This window comes from Podarcis vaucheri (assembly GCF_965113315.1).
Source record: "Podarcis vaucheri genome assembly, chromosome: 2".
Classification (NCBI taxonomy): Eukaryota; Metazoa; Chordata; class Lepidosauria; order Squamata; family Lacertidae; genus Podarcis; species Podarcis vaucheri.
Window position 1 is genome coordinate 29159333 of NC_138760.1, and position 23593 is coordinate 29182925.

Sequence of the window (23593 nt, forward strand, 5' to 3'; positions counted from 1 at the left end):
GTGAATCTCATTTTCCTCCTCAAGGAGAATGCAAGTTTCTAGAGGAACAGCCATGTGTAGCTCAGTGGTAGAGCAGAGGGACAGCAGGTCCCAGGGGCTCCTTGAAATTAAGTCTGGGATCTCTGCTTGGTTCCATGACCAACTTTTCTAGAGCACAGTCATTAAGGAATCTAGAAATTTTACCTCTTTATCATGACATGAACACATATGTAGCCAGTCGTCACCCATTACTGCAACATGTCCTCTTCTGGATGCTTCCCTGAACTCTTTCTCCATCGAAGATATCCCTGAGCATTTTCTTTAGGGGGATGAATGCATGTCTCCAGCACCAAATGACTTTTGGAGCCAGGTAGCACCACCCACAATGATTTTGTGGAGGAATCTTCCTCTTTTGGGATATCTGGCTCATTTGATTCAGTGCACTCTTTCACATACAGAGCAACACCAATACGGCCTTCCCTATTGAAAGTGGGGTGCGCATTTTGATATTGTCGAAATGTTTGTGAAAAACCGAGTACTTTTCACTCTTCTAAATTTTATATATACCTGTTCTGATAATGAAAATAGATTTTTGCATGCCTTCCAACATATTCACAAGGCAGTTTTCTGAACATCACATTGGGCTGTGGGGCATATCCTTGTTATGCTAGCATATGCTAGTTATTAGCCTGGCCAGACCCAGTTCAAAATCTAAAGTTTTTAGACAAGGTACCCAGTCTAAAAATTAATACCCAGTATGGGAACACGTGTTACTGTCACACAACCACTTCAGTACTTTACCAAGTTACCGGTAATTACTGCTGACTTAAGCAATCCTACTAGCTGTTGACATAGTCTGTGAATTAGTTTTAAAGGATCATGATTCATGACTATGAGCAGTGACAAGGTAGACTGGGAAGGAAAATAGCTCAGGCTATGAAGGTGCTGAATGCAGAAGACAGCAATCCATCAAACCTTGACGTCTTAGAGATAGCAACTCCCAAGTTGAGTCCTCTGAAGCACTAGCATCCTTACCCCCAAGGCTCTCATGCTCCGCAGCATACACTTGACAAAACAGGCAACTCATCTGGTGGGAAATAGTAGGGAGACAATGGATTGCTTAGCTCCAGGCAAGAGAAGTGTGTCTTTAAGGCTGTGCACTCCTACGGAAGGGGCAGTGAGGCCCAAGGCTCAGTTTGATGTAGGAATCAGTCAGAACACATTGTCTACTCCTTGAGATCTGTCCAAGGTACTGAAGCACCTGTCTCTGACCACCCTTGGTCTCCAGAGCATGCTTCTTGATAGTGAACTGTATGCATGATGCAGCCACAGCCTGCATTGTGACTGCTGTTACCATTAACTTGATAGCTCACTGGATCTCCTACCTTCCAATCCTTCTGTTGGTTCAGGTAGGGAAAGAGCAATTGGGTTCATGCTGATGTCTTGTGTAGAGCCTAAACACGTATAATCTAGAAATGCAAAGGTTCCGTTCAGATTTTCAACTGAATGTGTCGGTGTTGAGAAAGGGCCAGCAGGTGTAATCCCAGTTCTCCTTTCCACATATCCACAGTATTCATATATCATAAAACTAGGTCTATCATTAAACTGCAGAGAGAGAGAGAGAGAGAGAGAGAGAGAGAGAGAGAGAGAGAGAGAGAGAAATTTACATGTACTATAAAAATGATACCTTGTAAATGGCAATTTTCTGTCTACAAGGACTATGACATAGTATGTGTTGGAGTTCTACTGCCTGATAAGATGCTGCTATTGAGGAAGTTTCTTTTTCTGAATAATGACAACTGAAATAATGGTTGTTTCAGGAGATTTTTTAAAAAAATCTATGGACATTTTTGGGCTAAAGAAAAGAATTGCATAAAAGCCTAGAGGGGGAGCTATTGGAGTCCTGTATGCAACCATCAAACAAGAATCAAGCACATAGAATAGCCAGCCTGGTTTGAGGCAGATAATTCTTTATAAGCAAAGCACTGTTTTAGACCCCTGTTTTATTGAAATCTGGATCTTAGGAAACTTACTGAGTGGAAGGGAGATGGAAAAGTGGGACTTTTCTAAGTTTTAACTGCACATTCAGTATGGAATATTTAAAAGCAGAATGGAAGCAGTGACAATCCACTGTCACATAGACACCTCACAACTGCACACTTGCACACACTCTACAACCATATGCATGCACACAAACACGGATGTGCATGCAGACCCTGCAGCCACAATCACAAGACCCTGCAGCTGCAGCTACAACCACATACAACCTGAAAACGCCCATGTGCATACATACTACATACTGCGACTTAATTTTTTCACCCTTCAAAAATGAGATGCCACGTGGTTACCAGTTTAAAATAAACATTATTAGAAATGAACCCAAACTTTGTTCAAGTTCATGTTTTGGTAACCGTCACAATAGGCTGCAGGGCAGAAGAAAGTCTGGAGTTTTAATAGAAGGGCATATATACAGTAATTGAGAGCTACCAATTATAATCAAAAATTAATACTTCGGGGCGATTCAATGATTTCAAAATAACCTTGATAGTTTAAGATCAGAGTTAAATCCATCTCAGGTTGGCTCAAGTTCCAGAAATTGGAAGCAAAGGTGATGTCTTAAAAGATGTATCTCATGATCAGCAATGATGTTGTGCAATGTCATAACAGTAAAAAGGTAAAGTAAAAAAGGTAAAGGACCACTGGATGGTTAAGTCCAGTTAAAGGTGACTATGGGGTTGCAGCACTCATCTCACTTTCAGGTCAAGGGAGCCGGCGTTTGTCCACAGACAGCTTTTTGGGTCATGTGGCCAGCATGGCCAAACCGCTTCTGGTGCAACGGAACACCATGACTACTTAGGTAAAAAATTAAAGGTAAAAGACCCCTGAATGGTTAAGTCCAGTCAAAGGCAACTATGAGGTACGGCACTTATTTCGCTTTTCAGGCTGAGGGAGCTTTCCTGGTCATGTGGCCAGCATGCCTAAACTGCTACTGGTGCAAGGGGACACTGTGATGAGTGCCAGAGCACATGGAAACGCCGTTTGCCTTCCCACCACAGCAGTACCTGTTTATCTACTTGCACTAGTATGCTTTCAAACTGCTAGGTTGGCAGAAGATGAAATAGAGCAACGGGAGTTCACTCCGTCGTGGGGATTCGAACCGCCAACCCAAGAGGCTCAGTGGTTTAGACCACAGTGCCACCCACATCCCTTAACTGTCCTATAACTGTATTTGCTTACAACTAACCCTCCATGCCCCCACACTTTCCCTTGCTCTTTCAGGCCCAAATTCAGATGGGAAGGATTGCCTGCCCAGGACCAGCAAAGGCAACCCACTTCTCCTGGTCCCGTATTGCCTTATGATGCATCTAAACCTTGTATTGCTAGAGGCATTGCCTCTGTGAGTTGACCAATACCTGTTTGTTGCTTAGGCGCTGCCTGGAGGAGTTAAATATCTGGAGGTGAAGGTCTCCTCTGATGAAGATAAGAGGAGAATGGTGCTGCTGCTAATGATTGGACAATATCATTTTTATACCACACAATGTCACCACACACCATGTATTCCAGATAGCTCAACACAATGAATTTCAGAGTAACTGCCAAGCAATTTCAAAGCGCCATGCAGGTTCAGACATGATGCTTCCACAGTCTAGTTAAATTTAGCACATTACGATTGTCTACCCTGATAAATATGGTATGCTGCTAATATCTTCCACAAACCTTTGTTAACTTCTTAAAATATATCTGAAACTCAGTGTAATCATGCTCACAAGCAGACTTGCTGGGAAGTATAAAATGTTTATGTGTTTGTTTGATTTATTGTGACATACAAAAAAAGATTTCAGTCACACGGATACAACATTTCAATTCAATAATAACATGCTAAAAGTGGCGATTCAATAATAATAATAATAATAATAATAAATGAACATAAATGCCCTTTCCTCCATGTAACACAATGATAGGTCATCAATGATCCCACAAGAACCGAACACCTAAATGTGCAGATTAAGAGAAAGTAAAGGCCACAGGTACTTGGGAGCCATAATACTAGATCCAAAAAGTCTTATGTAAACAGATGTAGCAACTCAAAGAGAAGTAGATCAGGAGAATGGGGTTGGTGTGGAATGATTGGTGATGGAGATAGTTTGTCACCATAGCTCAGCTTTGAATACAGAAGGTTCCAGGTTCAATATTTGGCTTCCCCAGGTGGGACTGGAAAAAACTCTTGCCTGAAAGTTTGTTGACAATATTGAACCAGATGAAGCAATGATTTGATTCAATGATCTGAAGGCAGCTTCATCTGTTCCTATCAGTGCTGAACCCCTATTCAGGCCAATTGTTTTGGGAACTCTTCATATGCCAGAGAAGTAACCCTTTCTCTGACTGAGAGCTTCCATCTTCTGCCCAAAGACCTTAATCAGATGTGGCTCCTTGGCTCCAGCTGGACACCTTCCCTCAAATATCTCTCTATTGCACCAGGCTTTTCTCCATGCTCCAGCTGCTGGAATCAAGAAGAAAGCCTTCCCTGTGAGATCTTCTCCTTTCCAGCTCCTTATTTGGCTCAGTTTAAGGCCCCAGTAGCTTTAGGTTTAGACTCGGGTCCTAGGTAGCAGTCTGAGAAGTGCTTGTGCATGAGGAACATGGAACAAATGGTGTGGAAATAGAAGGCAGATCACTCACCTTATCATGAGAGTATGACTGAATTTATGGAGCTGTGTGTGGTTCAGATTAAATCAAATCCACGATAAATTACACAACTTTGCTCCCATCTCTACGAGAGATAGCAGTTGCCTAGCATTTTGTTTTGTTGTTAGTATATTATTGTGCAGCCTGTAATATGATTAACGGAAAAGAGACACAGCAACATTTCAAAGAGGAGAGAAAGTTCTCAAAGCGTGCTCCTTATCATAACCATTAAATGTTTCAGCACGTACAGAAGAAAGCAGTGCAAATGATGCTTGTGCACATATGATGAACTGTGTCCTATGCCCACTGGTGGAACAGCAAAACAGAATTTCTGCAAATGATGCCTTCATTTCCTTGCCCTTTATTCCATGGCTGCTTCACACTGCTGGTTCCATTTAATTTACAGCCCGCCCACCCCACACCCTTCAGATTGCACATAGCTTAGGTTTCAACCTTACGCTTAAGCACTGTACCTGTGAATAAGATGACGACTTGATTCTACTCAAAAGTAATGGGGCACAATGGTGGAAGCATATCCTACTCATGCATACCCTGATTGTATCTTGCAGCTACCATGCAACCTGCTGCCCAGGGGAGTCCTGGAAGATGGAGCATGGGCAATCCTGCCCTGTCATTGCTATCGCCAGTGGTGATCTGAACTTATCCTTCAAAATAGTGGCTAAGCATAGGGATTAGGGACAACACATGGAAGAAGCAACATGTGCAGGCTGATTGATCCCTGGGGTTCCTCCCTCCATATTGCAAATGGTGTGTGTGCAGTGGGTTGGATAAATCCCTGACCGCTAAGCCCAGTAGCGGACGACTTTGGGGTTGCGGCGCTCATCTCGCTTTACTGGCCAAGGGAGCCAGCGTTTGTCCGCAGACAGCTTCTGGGTCATGTGGCTAGCATGACTAAACTGCTTCTGGTGAACCAGAGCAGTGCACAGAAATGCCGTTTACCTTCCCGCCGGAGTGGTACCTATTTATCTACTTGCACTTTGATGTGCTTTCGAACTGCTAGGTGGGCAGGAGCAGGGACCGAGCAACGGGAGCTCACCCAGTCTCGGGGATTCGAACCGCCGACCTTTGGCAAGCCCTAGGCTCTGTGGTTTAGACCACAGTACCACCCGCGTCCCTACAGTGGCTTGGATATCATATCTATAGATCCGGGATCTTCAGACTGTGATTTGAGCACCTGTGTTTAAGAAAAAGCACCCAGAGATAAGGCATAGTTTCCTCCAATATAAAACTTTTTTGTGCATCAATATATAGTAGTAAGTAATCCTTTATCTTATATTAGAAGCTGAGAGATAGCACAGAAGGAAAGGCTTTTCTTCCAGAGAATGTTCCCATAACTATAGAGCAAGCCCACCATGTCTCGGCTAAGCACATATCTAGGCCTGGTGGGTAAAGTGTCTATAAACGAATGACAAACTCATTATCTGAGTATGCACACCACCCATATACAAGAGGGAGTTAAGAGGTAAGAGGAGAACCCCATTGTTTTCAGAAGAACAAAAATATTTAAGGGAAAAACCTTAAGGTGGGGAACCTCCCCCCCCCCGCCGCCAAAATAACCCAGCTCACTGAGGATCAGGAATGCTCAGTATGTATGGAATGTTGATTGACTGGAAGGGGGGTTCTGGGGGGGGGGGAAGAGGGTGGAGGGAAGGGGGAAGGAATGGAGTATCTTGAAAAGGGCATGGCTGGCTAGCCAGAATGCGGAATAGGAGCACATTCTGGGGCGGGTCCCAAGTGTTTCTTTAAATAGTTATCCTTATCAGTTGCCTCTAGAGAGATCAAATGGGAATGGGTGTCTGGTGAGCTAATGCTACACTATTTGAAGCAGGGTGAGTGGGAAGGCCATTCATTGCTCCTCTGGAAGATGCTATGGCCACTTTCATAGCACGCCAGCCCCCACTAGCTAGGCTGTGTGACATCTGGTTCAGATATGCCCCCTATGGCTGCCTCATTCCTAAGACTGCTTCCTAGACTGCTTCTTCTTGCATTCCTATTCCGCCATCCAGTTTTTGTCGGTGGGAAATGTCTCGCGAGTCTTTTATGTGCAGTCTTGCCAGTGGCGTAGCGTGGGTTGTCAGCACCCGGGGCAAGGCAAGTAATTTGCGCCCCCTAACCCGTGGATTTGCGCCCCCTAACCTGTGGATTTGCGCCCCCTAACCCTAACCCCCAGATGTTGCGCCCGGTGCGGCCGCCCCCCCCTGCACCCCCCACGCTACGCCACTGAGTCTTGCTTTTTGGCATGAAAAAATCCAAGACCCAATGGGCCAACCACATATGATGCTCCAGAATACAAAGCCATCAGCAGACCAGAGCTTTATCAGCACTGCTTCAGGACAGTCAGACTTTCACTGAAGGAGAAGATACTAACCAGTGTGTGGTTGAATAACCTGACATGAAAAAACCAACGGTTTTATACAGTTTTGGAAGAAGCAGCATGTCTGTAATGACTTTGACCGCTCTCTTATTAAGAATACAACTGAGAACAGAGATCGTTATCTAAATGCAAGCCCACAGGGGCACACAAAATATAAACCATTTGCAAGGCTGGATAATTGTTCACAGCAAACACAGGAGACATTTTGCAGCCAGCAGTAGCTCAGCTCTATATATTCAAGCATATTAACCCTTTTGGCTGTCTTGGGTCATAGTGAGAAAAAAGGCCACTCAGCCAGTTATAAACGGATCCCTGCAGGCTGCCATGTGCTCAGGGCAATTATTCATAGGCATACAGTTTCAAGCAAGTGTGTGTGTGTGTGTGTGTGTGTGTGTGTGTGTGTGTTGGGTATAGAGGAGATAGAGTTCACTGGAACTTCTCAGAAATGACATAATAAGATCAAGTTTCTCATCGATTTTGAGCAAGTTGCTTCAGTTCTCTGTGCCTCCATATTCTATCTGCTTAAGGGAAATATCACATCTATAGGTAAATAAAGGCCTACATGTGTATTTGTAGCTCTGGGGTCGCATTGCACAACATATATAGTCTCCAGCCAATCCTGGACTTTTAATTATGTAAGCAATTGTCAGAGCTGCTTCAAGATCCTAGCTCACAGAGGATCACGCTAGCCAGTGGTTACTTAGTAAAAGTCTTTATTGAATTACAGTTTCCATTCTCAAGCTGCTGCGTGCAACTCTACGTCTTATGGGTTAGACCGACGAAGCTCCGTCTGAGTCTCCGCCCCCTGTACACCAGCTAAGTACCCTAGCCTTACTCCACCTTTTCCGCCTGACCGTTCTTCTCTGGGTCCCTCTGCCCCCCGTGGTCTCTTCCTTTCGGGACGCTTCTGACGCTGACCCCCCGGACCCTTCTGTCTCCTTGCGCCGGGCTTTAGGACCTGGCTCCCTTTCCGGGCTGCTTACTGCGCCACCTTCCTGTGTATTTGAACTTGGCGCGCGCGCCCAACCTTCCACTTGCCGCCTGACCGTTTCCTCGCTCCCCGATGGAGGTGTGGCCACTCCTGACTCATGTCCTCCCTCCTGCTGCGAGCTGCCAGAACTCGGTACCTGGCGCCCTTCCTCCCCACTGCGTTCTGCTGGTGATGCTGGCCCCGATTTCCAACTGCTGCTCTCTGAGCCCCCTCTGGACCCTTCTTCCTGGGGTGTCCCCCTAAGCTCCCCCCTTGCTCTGGCCACTGGCGCTCCTTCCTGTGAATCTTCTGATTCACTGGAAAGACTCGAAGATCTCGGGTCGTCGTCATCACTCATCTTTTCTTCTGCCTCCTCCCCCTCGCTCTCTGTTTCCTCCCTTGCCCTCGCCTCTGCTCCTGAACCCCTGACAGCAATGTTTAAGTGTGAACTGTGGAACCGCTGTGGTACCTGTAAGAGATGTGAAATACGCACCCATTAGGTTTTCAGGGTTTGAGAACCTTTAATCTAACTCTTCCCAAGTTTCAGAAACGTAAACGCACTACCTGATTTCTTCTGAAGCTCCCGCCCTCCGCTGCTGTGTTGCAGTGGACCAAAAGTTCTGCACGGATCTGGGCTGAAATTTCTTCTCAATTTCCAAGCTCTTTGAGTAGTCTTAAGCAACTCCCAACTCATCCTAATAACCAAATGGGCAACTGAAATGAACAGTGCTGGGACTGAAAGGTGGTATGTGTGTGTGTGTGTGTGTGAGAGAGAGAGAGAGAGAGAGAGAGAGAGAGAGAGAGAGAGAGAGACAGACAGACAGACAGACAGGAAGAAAGACAGACAGACAGCTAGCTGTTGCACTCAGGTCCAGCTTGCTGGCTTTCCATATAGGAATCTAGTTGATGGCTGTGAGAGTGGGCTGTCAGACTAGATGGGCCTTTGGGATGATCCTGCTCTGCTTCCATCCCCTAAGTTCTAAATTGCATCAAATTGTTATTGCTGTGTTCCATTTCCTCATTGCACAGGTCCAAGCAGGGTCAAGGTTGCACTACTGTGGACTCACTTTCCAGCTATACAGTGCAGATGGAACTCCGTGGAGTGCAGAGACCTCAATAGTGACACTCCTGTGATGTGCAGTTTCTCTCTTCACTCTGAAAACTAACGGCTGCTGTCATCTCACTGTAAGCGGCAGGGCCCACTACCAGTTCCTGAGCAAAAGGATAGGAATCACTGGTTCCCAGGCTCTGAGTCTGGTTATAGGATTCTCCCTCTCCCCATTTTGGAGCACCTGTAATGATAGTTTTGTATAGAAAACTGGACCAAGTACCTATGTAAACATGCTGTGGAGACAAGGAACACATTCAAACCATAGATATAAGGCACCACAAAACACTATAAACAATCTTGGCTTCCCTGAAAAATTATGGAGGCTGTAGTTTGTTAAGGGTGCTGAGAGCTGTCATTGGACCTTAATCCTGCCCCCAAACTACAATTCCCAGAGTTCCCTGTGGAGAGGGACTGATTGTTAAACCACCCTGGGAACTGCAGTTCTTGGTTTCGTAGCAATTCTCAGCAACCTTAACATTGCTTTTGTTTGTTAGTATGGTATGCACCGTAAGCCACCCTGTGTTCCTTGGATGAAGGGCAGCACAGACATTTAATAAAACAACAACAGCAACAACAACAACAAACTACAGCTCCCAGAATTCTTTGGGGGAAGCTTTGACGGCTTATTTTTGAATTATGGTGCTGGAGGAGACTCTTGAGAGTCCCCTGGACTGCAAGAAGATCAAACCTCCCAATTCTGAAGGAAATCAGCCCTGAGTGCTCACTGGAAGGACAGATCCTGAAGCTGAGGCTCCAATACTTTGGCCACCTCATGAGAAGAGAAGACTCCCTGGAAAAGACCCTGATGTTGGGAAAGATGGAGGGCACAAGGAGAAGGGGACAACAGAAGATGAGATGGCTGGATAATGTTCTCGAAGCTACCAGCATGAGTCTGACCAAACTGCGGGAGTGCTCTGGTCCATGAGGTCACGAAGAGTCGCACATGACTAAACCACTAAACAACAACGACTGCTTATAGTGCTACCATAGCACTTTAAACATACAGTGTGGTTGTAGCCAATGTGATTAACCATGTGGAAGGCACTGGAGGAGGGGCGAGGCTCCTTCCAGCCACTTTGGAAAGGAGACCAGTGTTCAGTCTCAGGCAGTTCCGCTGCTCTTTGCAAACCTCAGCCAACTCAGCTCTCAGGGACTTCCGAGGCTGAACTAGCCTCTCTCCTTCCCTTCCATTCAGCACAGGAATTGTTATTCATTTCCCACACAATGACAGGTTTAGTCAGTTTATTGTGTGGCAGAGAATGACTCGGGTACTCAGGCATGGGAATAAAGTTCACTGGGAACTTTCAATTTCCTTAACGCCGTCGCATTGCAATAATCCCAGAGGTGAGGGTTCCGGAGCTGATGCCATTTCTTCGCTGGGCAGAAGAGGGTGCGGGAAAGGATTGTATGGTGATATGATGTAATCCTTTGGCTCGGCTCTGCAGGGCCATGGCTGAGCTGTTATCTGTTAACAACCCTGGGAGTCAACATCAAGGAAGCTGCTGAAAAAATGACAAAGCTGCTTTTGCCTTTGATGTGGACCACGTTACTTTGCCTCCACCCACCCTCCGTCTTCTGAATTGTGCAGAGGGCAACTTTTCTTACGAACATCTCAGGTCCTCCAAGTGTCCCTATTTTCCAGGTACAGTCCCAGATTTACAGAAGCTATCCCAGTTTCTGATTTGATCCCAGAATATCCCCCTTTCCCTTGGGATGCCCCTGTTTTCATCAGAAAAATGTTGGCGGGCATGGAGTTATCCAGCCCCAGAGCCATCGGAAAGCAGCCCTGCATTGGCATTTCTTTTTAGTGTTTAGTGTTTTATTATGTTTTTACATATGTTGGAAGCCACCCAGAGTGGATGGGAGGGATGATAACGATGTTGATGATGATAGAATAGGACATCCTGATTTTCATCAGAGAAACTTTGGAGTGTCTGCTGCATTATTCCAAGTCAAAGCCATGGTCCATGGCTCTTTGGGGTTTCAGGCAGGAGCCTTTTCTAGCTGTACCTGGAGTTGCAAGGACTGAGCTTGGGATCTTTGGCATGGAAAACAGTTGCCCCACCACTGAGCCATGGCCCCTTCCATAAGCACAGTGGTACCTCGGGTTGCATACGCTTCAGGTTACATACGCTTCAGGTTACAGACTCCACTAACCCAGAAATAGTGCTTCAGGTTAATAACTTTGCTTCAGGATAAGAACAGAAATCGTGCTCCGGTGGCGCGGTTGCAGCAGGAGGCCCCATTAGCTAAAGTGGTGCTTCAGGTTAAGAACAGTTTCAGGTTAAGAACGGACCTCTGGAACGAATTAAGTACTTAACCTGAGGTACCACTGTAATTCAGTTGCATTAAAGATTTTGCCACAGGTTGTCCAGGGCCTTTAAAAAACACAACAAGAAATCTTGTGGTGGCTAACAATATATAAATGCAACCATTGAACATCCATAGAACAATTAAAAAACCAAAACACACCTTTTCATTTATTGAACTATTTAGTAAATTTATTAGATATCCCACGCCGGGCGTCACAGATAGGAAAGAAAAGCTACATTGAAAGAATGTAAACAACATATCAAGCAGCAAGACAACCTTAAAATAAAAAGTGAAGTCCTGTTTTTTAAAGCTCAGCAGAACTCATTTTGTACAGCAGCACAAACAGAATTAAAATATAACCGGGCAACACCCATACTCCAAATATACCCCAAGTTTTCATCACTCACTCTCTAGCCTAACCTGTGAGGATAAAATGGCCACCTCACACATCTTGGAGGAGAGGTTGGCATACATACTTCTCTTTCTCTGCCATTTAATCTTCACAGGAACCCTGTGAGATAGGTTAGGCTGAGAGTGATTGATAACCACTCCAATAATAACCAACCAAACAAATAATATTAGCATCACTGTGTATCCGAGAGCCCAATGTATCTACATTCCAGCTTCTATCCAGAATGCACCATGAACTTTCTGGCCCATAGCCTAGCCGATATGGTTGAAGCTGTTCTACCCTGTGCCAGGTAGATACAGTGGTACCTCGGGTTACAGACGCTTCAGGTTACAGATGCTTCAGGTTACAGATGTTTCAGGGTACAGACTCCGCTAACCCAGAAATAGTACCTTGGGTACTATTACCTCAGGATGAGAACAGAAATCGTGCTCTGGTGGTGCGGCGGCAGTAGGAGGCCCCATTAGATAAAGTGGTACCTCAGGTTAAGAACAGTTTCAGGTTAAGAACAGACCTCCAGAAGGAATTAAGTTCTTAACCAGAGGTCAAGATTTGCACCAATCATTTCCTTTTTCTCCAGTCTCTACAACGTTCATTTCAGCCAGGTTATCAGGCTGGGCAACTGAGGCATCGGTTGTACCCTCAGCCAGAAGTGGAACAGAGCTGGGAGTGAAAACACAAGAACGGATACGACAATTGGTAAATCACAATTTTCTTAAATTACAGCTTCCAGATGAATATTGTCATAGCGTGGGCAAGAGGCCAAACACCACAGCAGTCTGTTTGCTGCTAGTTGTATTCTATGGCTTGCCAAATGGCTGGGAATTGTATTTGTGTGTCGGAGGCAGAGGCAAGTTAACTTGAGACAGTCGCTGGGTCCTGTCGCTCTTGCTGTCTGCTGTGACCAGCCTGGGTGTGTGGCAGGTACTAAGGACCCTGAGGTGAGCCATTACCCCAAAGGCCACACAAGCCCCCTCTCCGAAAGCAAGGGCACAGCATCATGGAATTGTAGAGTTGGAAGGGACCCAGGGTCATCTAGTAATGTCCTGTAATGCAGGAATCATTTGCCCAAGTGGGGCCTACAGTCACAGAGATGATAACACATGAGAGTATCATAGCCAAGTGAAAGACTGCTGAGGTAGCACCTAAGGACCACATACCCTCCAACATTTCTCCTGTAAAAATAGGAACGTCCTATTCCATCATCACCATCATTTTATTATTTATACCCAGCCCATATGACTGGGTTGCTCCAGCCACTCTGGCAGATTCCAAATGTATATAAAAACTGTTATGTACTGAAGTTCTCACCCTGGGCCAGCAGGGGGATACTGTAGATAGTTCAGGTCCACATATGCAAATAAGGGATCGAAAGTGACGTTCAGTGATTGGATAGTTACAGAAAATGGTTACTGTTGCGTTCTAGTGGAGCTCTATATAAGCAGGCTGGCTGAACCCTTCAGTTCAGTTCTGTTCTGGCCTGTGAATAAGCAAGAGCTGTTTGAAGACTCGCTGTGTCGTCTGATATGCTCACCCACAACTTAACAAAAACATTTGTTGTTGTTTAGTCATTTAGTCGTGTCCAACTCTTTGTGACCCCATGGACCAGAGCACGCCAGGCACTCCTGTCTTCCATTGCCTCCCACAGTTTGGTCAAACTCATGTTGGTAGCTTCAAGAACACTGTCCAACCATCTTGTCCTCCGTTGTCCCCTTCTACTTCTGCCCTCCATCTTTCCCAACATCAGGGTCTTTTCCTTTTCTTTTTTTAAAAATAATTTTTATTAACTGGCCAATCACATCAAATTAAATCATATCACATAAATTCCGAATTACAAAGCCGAATTTTAAATTTTAGCTGAAACATTAAAATGAGAAAGACACAAAAATTCCAAGCCGTAGAATAATCAATAATTGACTCCATAAGCAGGCCTTGCATTACTTGTGGCAGTTAATCCGTTTTGCACTTTGCTAAACTGTATGTTGGAAGAAACTTCCCAAACTGGAAAATGAAAAAAAAAAACAAAACCCTCCTTACATGTCCTTCTTATAGAAACTTGGCACGTGAATTCCACCATGACAAAGTTCTTCGCTGATTCCTGTGATCATTAAGGAACAGCGGGAAGGGAAAGATAATAGCTCTGCAGCACCTGATAGTTCCCTTGATATGCCAATTTTCACTAGCCGGAGCATTAGAGACTTAAAATTACCTTAATGCTCAGCCCAGGTGCTGTGCATGATAACTTGGAGCATGCATGAAATACCTCTAAAAATGAGTACCCATGAATGATGCAATAGGCCATATGCTACCAAGAATGGCATTGGAATCCCTTTACAGGTGTGATGGAGAACAGGAGCAGTCAACAGGGAGGGATGCCTCAGTTTTCCAGAAAGGAGAGGGGGGAGGTGATTGGGAGGTAGGTATGGTGCGGATAATCAGCAGAAGTGCTGTGTTGGTTTTGCTGGGGCACCACAAACTGGCTTATAAGTATAAAACCAACTTTACTAGAATAATAGCTAGAATAATAGCTAGAATAGAGTCGGTCACAACTGAACCTAATGGTCAGGGGTCCCTTTACCTTTATTTTAACAAGTTACATTTGCAGTAAACATTATACAGACTGGATAAATGAACTGTTCGACAAGTAGCGTTAGACCAATTATAGAACGGCAACCCCATGCCGCCACAATGGCAAGGATAGCACACTGGAGAATATGAAAAAGGTTTTCAAAACTGTTTTTCAAAGACTGAATTGGATGAGATGTTCTTCAAATGGGTCTTGAGTTGGAAACACAAAGCCGTATGCATGGATCTATCATGGGAAGGCAAATAAAAGCCACCACCCTAGTGAGAATAACACAAGTGGGCAAAAGGAGACCTGTTCTCCAGACATATTACAGGTTTCGCTACACGCTTCATCAGTCCGAAAAGCTGCATGATACAAAATAGCACTCCAGTTACAATGTGTGGTAAACCATTAAAATTAGAAAATATCAGACTCATACTATACCTTACCCAGTCATACAAAACGGTTTGCTCAGGATAAAGAAAGTATTCACAGGCACAGCTAGTGTTCAGACTCATTACAAGCAGTTAAATACAATACAGGTGTATAGAATCAATCATCACATGATTACATGGTTAAAGCTACCGATGGTGACAGAGAATATTATTCTGCCACAGCAGAAAGCCTTCATAAAATTGTTGGCATCTGTCTGTCTTGGGAGACGATGGATGAGTGTGCCTTTGGGGGTGAAGTCAAACCGTTGGAAGGTTACAATGCCTGCTGTGGCTGTAGAGACAAATACGGGAGAGATATGGTTTGTTGCAGCTGGGGCAGATGAAGGTGTCCAGTTGTGCGGTTGCAGGTGCACCATGGCATTTCTTCTTTCTTCCCTCCTCCCAATGGCCATTCCTCCTCTAGTCACTGCTGTAGATACACGACCTGACTGCCTGTCTCCAGGCACCGCGGTAGTCTTCAAGGGATTCCCACATGGAGGCGTTGCCAACCTTCATGGTACTTTTGCAGACGCAGAATTGGTCTGCCAATGGGCTTGTGGCCTGAAGCCAGCTCCCCATAGAGCATGTCCTTGGGGATCCTGCCATCTTCCATTCTGTGGACGTTACCAAGTCAGCCCCATAATTAGTAGTCTGCAGCATAACTTCAGCATAGCAACAGATTGCCTTCCTGTTCCATCAACTTCACGTGATGCAATGGCAGAAGACATCCGGAAGAAATTGTGCCAAGGTCATTTTCTGTAATTCCTTAGGCTATCTGGGCTACAGATTGCCTAGAGAATCAGAGTTAGTGGTAGGACACCATAAGGAGTTCTTGTGTCTAATGAGCTCCCTGTCCCTCCAGGAGATAAGCCCATTGACTTCAGGAGGACATAAGTGGATAGGGATCTGTATGCCCTGATAAAGTAATGAACTGGAAGTGTCACTGCTATCTTCTCAGCACCCCTAATCATCACAACATCTGCTCCAGATTCTGCTGCCTTTGTAAGCAAAGTTAATTCTACCAAATAATGCTTGCTGCGTGTCCCATACAACAAACTTGTATATTTATAGAGAAATGTTATGAAGGTGGGTGGGTGGGTGGGTGTAGGATTCCAACCGATGAGGCAGTCTAGCAATAGTATCTGTGACAATAGCCTTATGTGTTTATGTTGAATTGCACCCTACGTGCCATTTCAGTGCTTGATTTAGAAAAACATTTTCTTTGTTGGCATCTGTCTGTCTTGAGAGGCAATGAATAAGTAGACTACTAACCCCATTCAATGAAAAATTTACCATTGGTTGTTTTTTAGTCGTTTAGTCATGTCCGACTCTTCGTGACCCCATGGACCAGAGTACGCCAGGCACTCCTGTCTTCCACTGCCTCCCACATTTTGGTCAGACTCATGCTGGTAGCTTCGAGAACACTGTCCAACCATCTTGTCCTCTGTCATCCCCTTCTCCTTGTGCCCTCCATCTTTCCCAACATCAGGGTCTTTTCCAGGGAGTCTTCTCTTCTCATGAGGTGGCCAAAGTATTGGAGCCTCAGCTTCAGGATCTGTCCTTCCAGTGAGCACTCAGGGCTGATTTCCTTCAGAATGGAGAGGTTTGATCTTCTTTAAACATTTTAAAACTTTCCTATACAGGGCTGCCTTCTAAAGATTGCATAGTTACTTATCTCCTTGGCTTGCGGGGAGTCGCATAAATCCATACCCTCCAACATTTCTCTGATGAAAATAAGGACATCCTAAGGAAAAGTGGGACATTCCGGGATCAAATCAGAAACTGGAACGGCTTCAGTCTGTCCCTGGAAAATAGGGACACTTGTAGGGTCTGTAGACCAGTCAGAAACATGGGGAAAATTCTTGTACTCTTTATCAGCTGGAACTAGTGAGCACTCAGAGCAAAGCAAACAAGCAGTAGAAAGAAAACGATCATTGGTGAATGTGGAAACAATGCAAGAAAAAACTTAAGTCTGGGGTTGGGGATTGAATTTATGGCTTGAAATAGGCTAGAGAGATTCAATTCCCCCTCTGATCTGCCCCGAGGACCTTCTGGTTAAGGCAAGTTAAGAAACTCTATTAATAATTAGAATAATAAAAATAATAGGCAGTTGATTGTCTGCAGGCAGGGCCCAGGTTACTGCGACATGAGAATATTGCCAGTCCAGCCAGTCTGCCACTAGTCCTCCACTTCCAGCTTCTACTCAACTCTGTTTTGGAAACTGAGGATTCCTTTGCAGAAGTTCATGAGATTTATATATCAATAGAAAAGTAAGAAGAGATGTGCATTTAGCAACTTACTGCTGAGATAACAGGGAGATGGTTGGGAAAATGCTCCCTTCACAATCCTCTGACAGAGGCTGCAGCTGCTTGCTTGGGTCCCGGCTGACAATGTCTGATTTCCTGACAGTGTCATGTCATCCCTCCTTCACGCTTATTTAATTAAAAATCAATCAAATGGGGGGGGGGGAGAAACACATTTATACAAACAACATGTCACAACAAGCTGCTTTCCCTTGTTTTGTTTAATAGCAAGTCAGCAGGCTGCCTGTGGTTTGGTGTGGGGGTGCACATTTGAGTTCAGGATTGCTGAGAGACCTTCTAAACAAAAGCTGCGAGGTTGAGCTTATTTTCACCCATTCAGAGAGGATTCCCACCTCCTTAACTGTTTGGGTCTGCCCCATTAGGCTTTGGATCTGTCAAGAACTGCCCTCTGGAGAGTCCAGGCACATCTCCAGTTCAAAATGGGTAAGGGAACACAACACAGTCCTATACATCTCTACTCAGAGATAAGTTCCATTCAGTTCACTGAGGCTCAGGGCCAACCCAAGGTATTTTCCAGCATGAGCCAGGGTCACAAATGGTGCCCCCTCCCCATCAAGTCTTGGTGATTTGTATCCAGTGCAGGTCAAGTTATTTTGACAGCTGAGGCAGAAAATCACACAAGCGCATCTCCTTCTTTCTGGCACTTTGCTGTCTTTTCTTGACATCTAAAATCAGCTTCCGAGGTGGCCAGCAAGGATTACAGGCTAAGACAGTTGGACTGGACTGTATTTGACATACTGAGTCATACTCAGAGTAGATGCATCAAAATCAGTGGGCTTAAATTAGCCATGACTGACACCACAATCCTAGCCATGTCTACTCCGAAAGAAAGCCCTGTGAAATTCAATAGTGTTTTCTTCCAGCGTTAGGTTCGCAGCCTTACTATCTACTATGTATTGGCAGCAAAGGAACCCGGGTGGTATATAGCTGCGTAAATGCAACAAGTCGACAAATGCAGAAACTGAAAAAGAATTTGCAAGGATTTATGTGGATTCACCCTGCCACACGCAGCATGTTTACCGTATTTTTCGCCCCATAGGACGCACTTTTTCCCCTCCAATAATGAAGGGGAAATCTGGGTGCGCCCTATGGGGCGAATGCAAGCCTCGCGCGCCTGGCAGGAGGTCCCGCCCGGTGCGCGAGGCTTGGGGCGGCAGCCCGTCACCCGAAGCACGGGGAGCCCTCCGGAGGGCTCCCCCTGCTTCGGGCGAGTGTCTGCAAGCCTCCCCGCCCGGCAGGAGGTCCCACCGGGCGCGCGAGGCTTGGGGCGGCAGCCTGTCGCCCGAAGCACGGGGAGCCCTTCAGAGGGCTCCCCTTGCTTTGGGCGAGTGTCTGCAAGCCTCCCGCGCCTGGCAGGAGGTCCCGCCGGGTGCGCGAGGCTTGGGGCGGCAGCCTGTCACCCCGAAGCACAGGGAGCCCTCCGGAGGGCTCCCCCTGCTTCGGGCAGGTGAGCGCCAGGCTTGGGGCGGCAGCCAGGGCTGGGGGGGGGGGAAAATAATTTTTTTAAATTCATTTCCCCCCCCCAAAAAATGAGGTGCGTCCTATGGGCCGGTGCGCCTTATAGGACGAAAAATACGGTATTTTAAATTTGCATTCCACCTTTCTACACTGCTGTACTCAAGGTGTTTGGATGGTGCCTATATCGATGTATTCATGGTCTTGTCCCACATGCCTTTTTTTGGAAGAAAATAAGAGAGAGGAGTAGAACAACAACCTTTGTTGCATACTGACCTAAATGGACCAAAGGTTTGATAAATATCATGCTTTAAATCAGAATTCCAGATGAGAGTCATGGGAAGTCATCCTCTGGCCAGCCCCAAAGCTTAAGTCCTAAGAAAATGACTTTGAAGTCTCTGTTTCTAAGCAGGATCAAGTGTGGTGGCTTTGTGAGGGTTCCATGGCAGCAATCTGCATGAGAAATACTTCCAGGGCTTCCTCATCTCTGTTGTCCGTCACACAACAGAGAAGGAAAAAATGCTAAAAACAGAAGACATTTTCTGGAATATCTATTCCAGGGGAATGGATTTGGTTTAAATAAATGTGATTCATTTTAACACATGGCAGAAGACACACATGCACGAATCGCGCCCCTTTTGTAAGTCCAGCCTGCATGTTGCAGCTGCAGCCAGCCTATGAAAGAGGTACACAGCTGATGGATAGTTCAGTGCCCAAAGGTCCCAAGGTTCAAAAAATCTCAGTGCTTGCTATTCAACAGACTACTTGCAGCTGCACAGACACTGTGGAGTGAGGGATTTCTGACTGTGACATTTTAAGACACATCAGTGAAAGAAGCAATACAGCTTTGCTTGGGAGGCTGGGATTTGAAGAGAGCTCAGTGTCTGATTCTCAGCGATTTGTCTTCATAAGCAGTCATAAAACATATGTGACGTGACAGAAGGTCCCACTTCTCTGCATCTGATCTAAAGCCCAAGGTGTTTCTTATCTGTCACAAATGGACTTGCTGAATGAAATGTGAGTGTTCACTTGCATGCTTTTCCTCAAAAGGAAGCTGTGCAGTTCATTCTTTTAAACTACCATCAATGAAAGCATTTTGTGGGAAATGTTCCATAAGCTAGGGGGGCGGAAACTTGCAAAGGCTGCCACCCAAGTTCAATGTCTGCTTTCAACGTTTCAATCTAGTAGTTTCAGTGCTAGCTAGAATAAAAAGGACAATACAGAACTCATAATGAACCCCATAAAACTTTTGATGAAATGATGACTCTGGGACATGTTGATATAATCCCATTCCTTCCTCCTGGTAGAATTTAACAGTCAATGATGACTGAACTAAACATCTAACTTGCTACACTGAGTGATTAATTTTGATTTTTAAATCCTGAAGCTATAAGACAAAAGGAGCCTTGCTGAATCAGGCTAATGGCCTATCGAATCCAGTATGCTGTTCTCACAGAGGCCAGGCAGATGACCCAGAACAGAACCTGAGTGCAATAGTTTGCAATTGGTATTCAGAAGCATGCTGTCATAGAACATAGCCAGCATGTCCAGTAGCTGTTGTTAGCCTTATCCTCCATAATAAGGCACACAGAGGTTACTGTTCTTTCTCCTTGCTCACCTGGAGAAAGCAGGTGAACAGGCAGTAAGCAAGAAGTAACAGCAGTGAGTCTAGGGAGCTCCAGAGATTGTTAATAATAATAATAATAATAATAATAATAATAATAATAATAATAATAATAATAATTATTATTATTATTATTATTATTATTATTATTATTATTATTATTATTTATACCCCACCCTTCCCGGTTCAAAAACTGGGTTCAGGTCACCTAACAACAAATTTAAAACACTTAATTGTAGAAGCAGCATAAAATACAGTATAAAAAAATGGATAACGGTAAAATTCAAAATTCAGAAATCAGTTTAGGGGAAGTAAGCATTAGAATAATCCCCAGGGCTAGCTGGCTGAATTGGTCCTACTTGGGCAGGGGGTCAGTGAGGAGACCAGGGGAGAATTAGCTGTGGGGTCTCAGAGCGGGTAATCTTCATAAAAGGGGAGGGGGAGGGAAGAGAAGGGAAGTAAAAGATCAGGCTGAGTCCAAATTAAAGGCCAGGCAGAATAGCTCTGTCTTACAGGCCTGACAGAAGGCGGTTAAATCCTGAAGGGCCCTAGTCTCATGGGACAGAGCATTCCACCAGGTCGGAGCCATCACTGAAAAGGCCCTGGCCCTGGTGGAGGATAGTCAGACTTCCTTAGGGCCCAGGACGTCTAAACTATGGTTATTCATGGACCTTAAGGTCCTCTGCAGGGCATACCAGGAGAGGTGGTCCCATAAATAAGCCTCCAACTTGGACATGGGCTTCTCATATGGCCAAAGATGCCAAGCCCTGATGCAAGCTCCAAGTATTTATGAGAATGGGTTGATATACATGCCTCCATTTCTTTATGGGAAAAGCCCATAGAGATGAAAGGAGCCAATAAGTACTGCCCAGTCCCACCTTCCTTCTGGTGAGGTGTATCCCACAGGGCCTCCAATTTCTGGTGGCATCTTGATAGGGGTAGTAATGCAACTATAAATCCAAGATCTACATCCATCCTGGTTTCAGATTCCTACTCACTGTGTGTGAGCCCTCCGTTTATATCTATCTATCTCCTCAAGCTTACTTGCAACCACACTGCTTTTTCTTATACTACCAAGAGCAAGGGCACCTCATCCTAGTTGCTGCTGGATCACACATTTGACAAAACTAGGAGGGGGAAGGAACAGTGAGCAGGAGAAAAAAATGGCTCTGGACAGCTTCAGCCTGTGAAAATAATGGCATTGAACAGGATCAGTAAGATTTCAATCAGTGCATTTGCTTTTTGGGGTGGTGAATTTCCATCTCAAAATCACATTTCTGAAGCAGTAATCAAATGCAAAGTCTATTCAGCCCAATGCTATGCACCCCCCTAACAGTTATCATCCACCAGATGTACCTCTGAAAGAACAATGCGAAGATAATTGTTAGTTGCCTGTGATATCAATATTCTTCTTCCAGCCCCCCTTGGCTTTCCAATATCAACATTCTTCATTCTCTTTTTGTGGCCTACCTTGCACAACTGGATTATCTTATGCCTTTGGATCTATGGCAGATCCATTCTTTTTCTTCTCCCCTCCCCTGTCGTCCAGATTGCCATCTTCATTTGGCTGTGCACTGACCAGTCTATCAATAAATGTAATCACCCCCAACTTCTTAATATCTGGAAGCAATCTTGACTGGTGCTGATATGACTACAACTGTAGCTTCGCAGTTCACCAGCCTTATATCCACTTGTGGATATGTTGCCATTTCTTCTTCTTCCAGATTTCAAAATGTTAGAAATGATTCGGTGAAGGAAGCCAGTTCCCCCAGCTCTTATTTAGATGCCGACTCATCTGCTGTAAGTAGGTGTCCTGGAGAAAGTCAGATGGATAGAAGCCAGCAAGTTTATTTCCACCCCCTCCCCCCTTGGTAAATTCCAGTAAAGTGAAAAACTTGACAAGCACAAGATACCTCTCCCCAGCCCACCTGCAAATGATGTCATGGAATTTCTCTTGTTGCCTGAACTGAGTTCCATACACTCAAGAAGTTTCATTAAAAAAGAAAAGAAAGAGCTGGTTTGTTGTGAAATAACAAAGGGGAGTATTTAATGGGTCAGACTTGTGAAAACACCGCCAGACTAGTTAGGCCAATTGGGGTCAGTTAAGCCTCTCTTGACACAGGACATTAGCAACATTTTCCATGGGCTAAACACAACAAAGAAAACTTCATCTGGTTGCACCTCCAATACCTACGCAGCTTGTAATGATTTTTCAAATCTTGATATGAAACAGCACCGTGGCAATGAACATTGGATTCCTAGTCAGCAGAAGGATCTGCTCATGCGCCAAGGCGGCGAAAGCTTCATTCTTCTCTATTTGCTACATTACTTCATCATGCTCCAATAGCGATTTGTCTGCCCTAATCTTCTTATTGCTATGCCCCATCAGGGATCAGTGCTCAAAGCTGCCAACAAATGCAGATGGATTAGTCAGAAGGGGAAACAAATTTATCTTTTTCAGAATGCCCTTTGCAACAATCAGGGTTGCCCTCTTTTTCATGACTCATTTGACAATTGTTCTCAACCCTCTGTTTACAACTCCGCTGAGCTAATTCACGTGCTTAGAGCTAAGCTATGAGGTGAGAATATTTTGATGGTGAGCACTAAAAATTGGTGGGATTGGGCAGCTGCCAGGACCCTGACTCCACCAAGGAGTCAGTTGTCATTTTGGTCCTCTCTCTGTTCAGGGCCTCTGGTCAGGCTGCATACTGAGTGATGAGATTGTCCCAGTATCTCTTGTGAAGGAGCAGGGTAATCCAGGTCATTCTTTTTGTTTGTATGCCCCACATCCCTCATAAACCATATCACCACACATCAACTGCTCTGAAAATAGATCTGCAGGCATATGGTACAGGAAGAGCTCCACTCAGATCAGCAGAATTTATGAAGATAACTCTGGACCAGAAAGTGTGAGGACTGAAACTAATTGGGGAATGGGGGTGGGTGGGGAGGGAGATTAGCCACACCCAAACACCACTGAAATTACAGTGGTACCTTGGGTTAAGAACTTAATTCGTTCTAGAGGTCCGTTCTTAACCTGAAACTGTTCTTAACCTGAGGTACCACTTTAGCTAATGGGGCCTCCCACTGCCGCAACGTGATTTCTCTTCTCATCCTGAGGTAAAGTTCTTAACCCGAGGTACTATTTCTGGGTTAGCAGAGTCTGTAACCTGAAGCGTCTGTAACCCGAGGTACCACTGTACCAGAAATTATGCACAAAGGTAGAGTAGACATATTTTCCCCTGGATTGTATTAATGGGCTTTGGGTACACTCTTGCAATCACTCACACATGAGTAACTGGAGGTAGGACTGCAGCATTTATATCT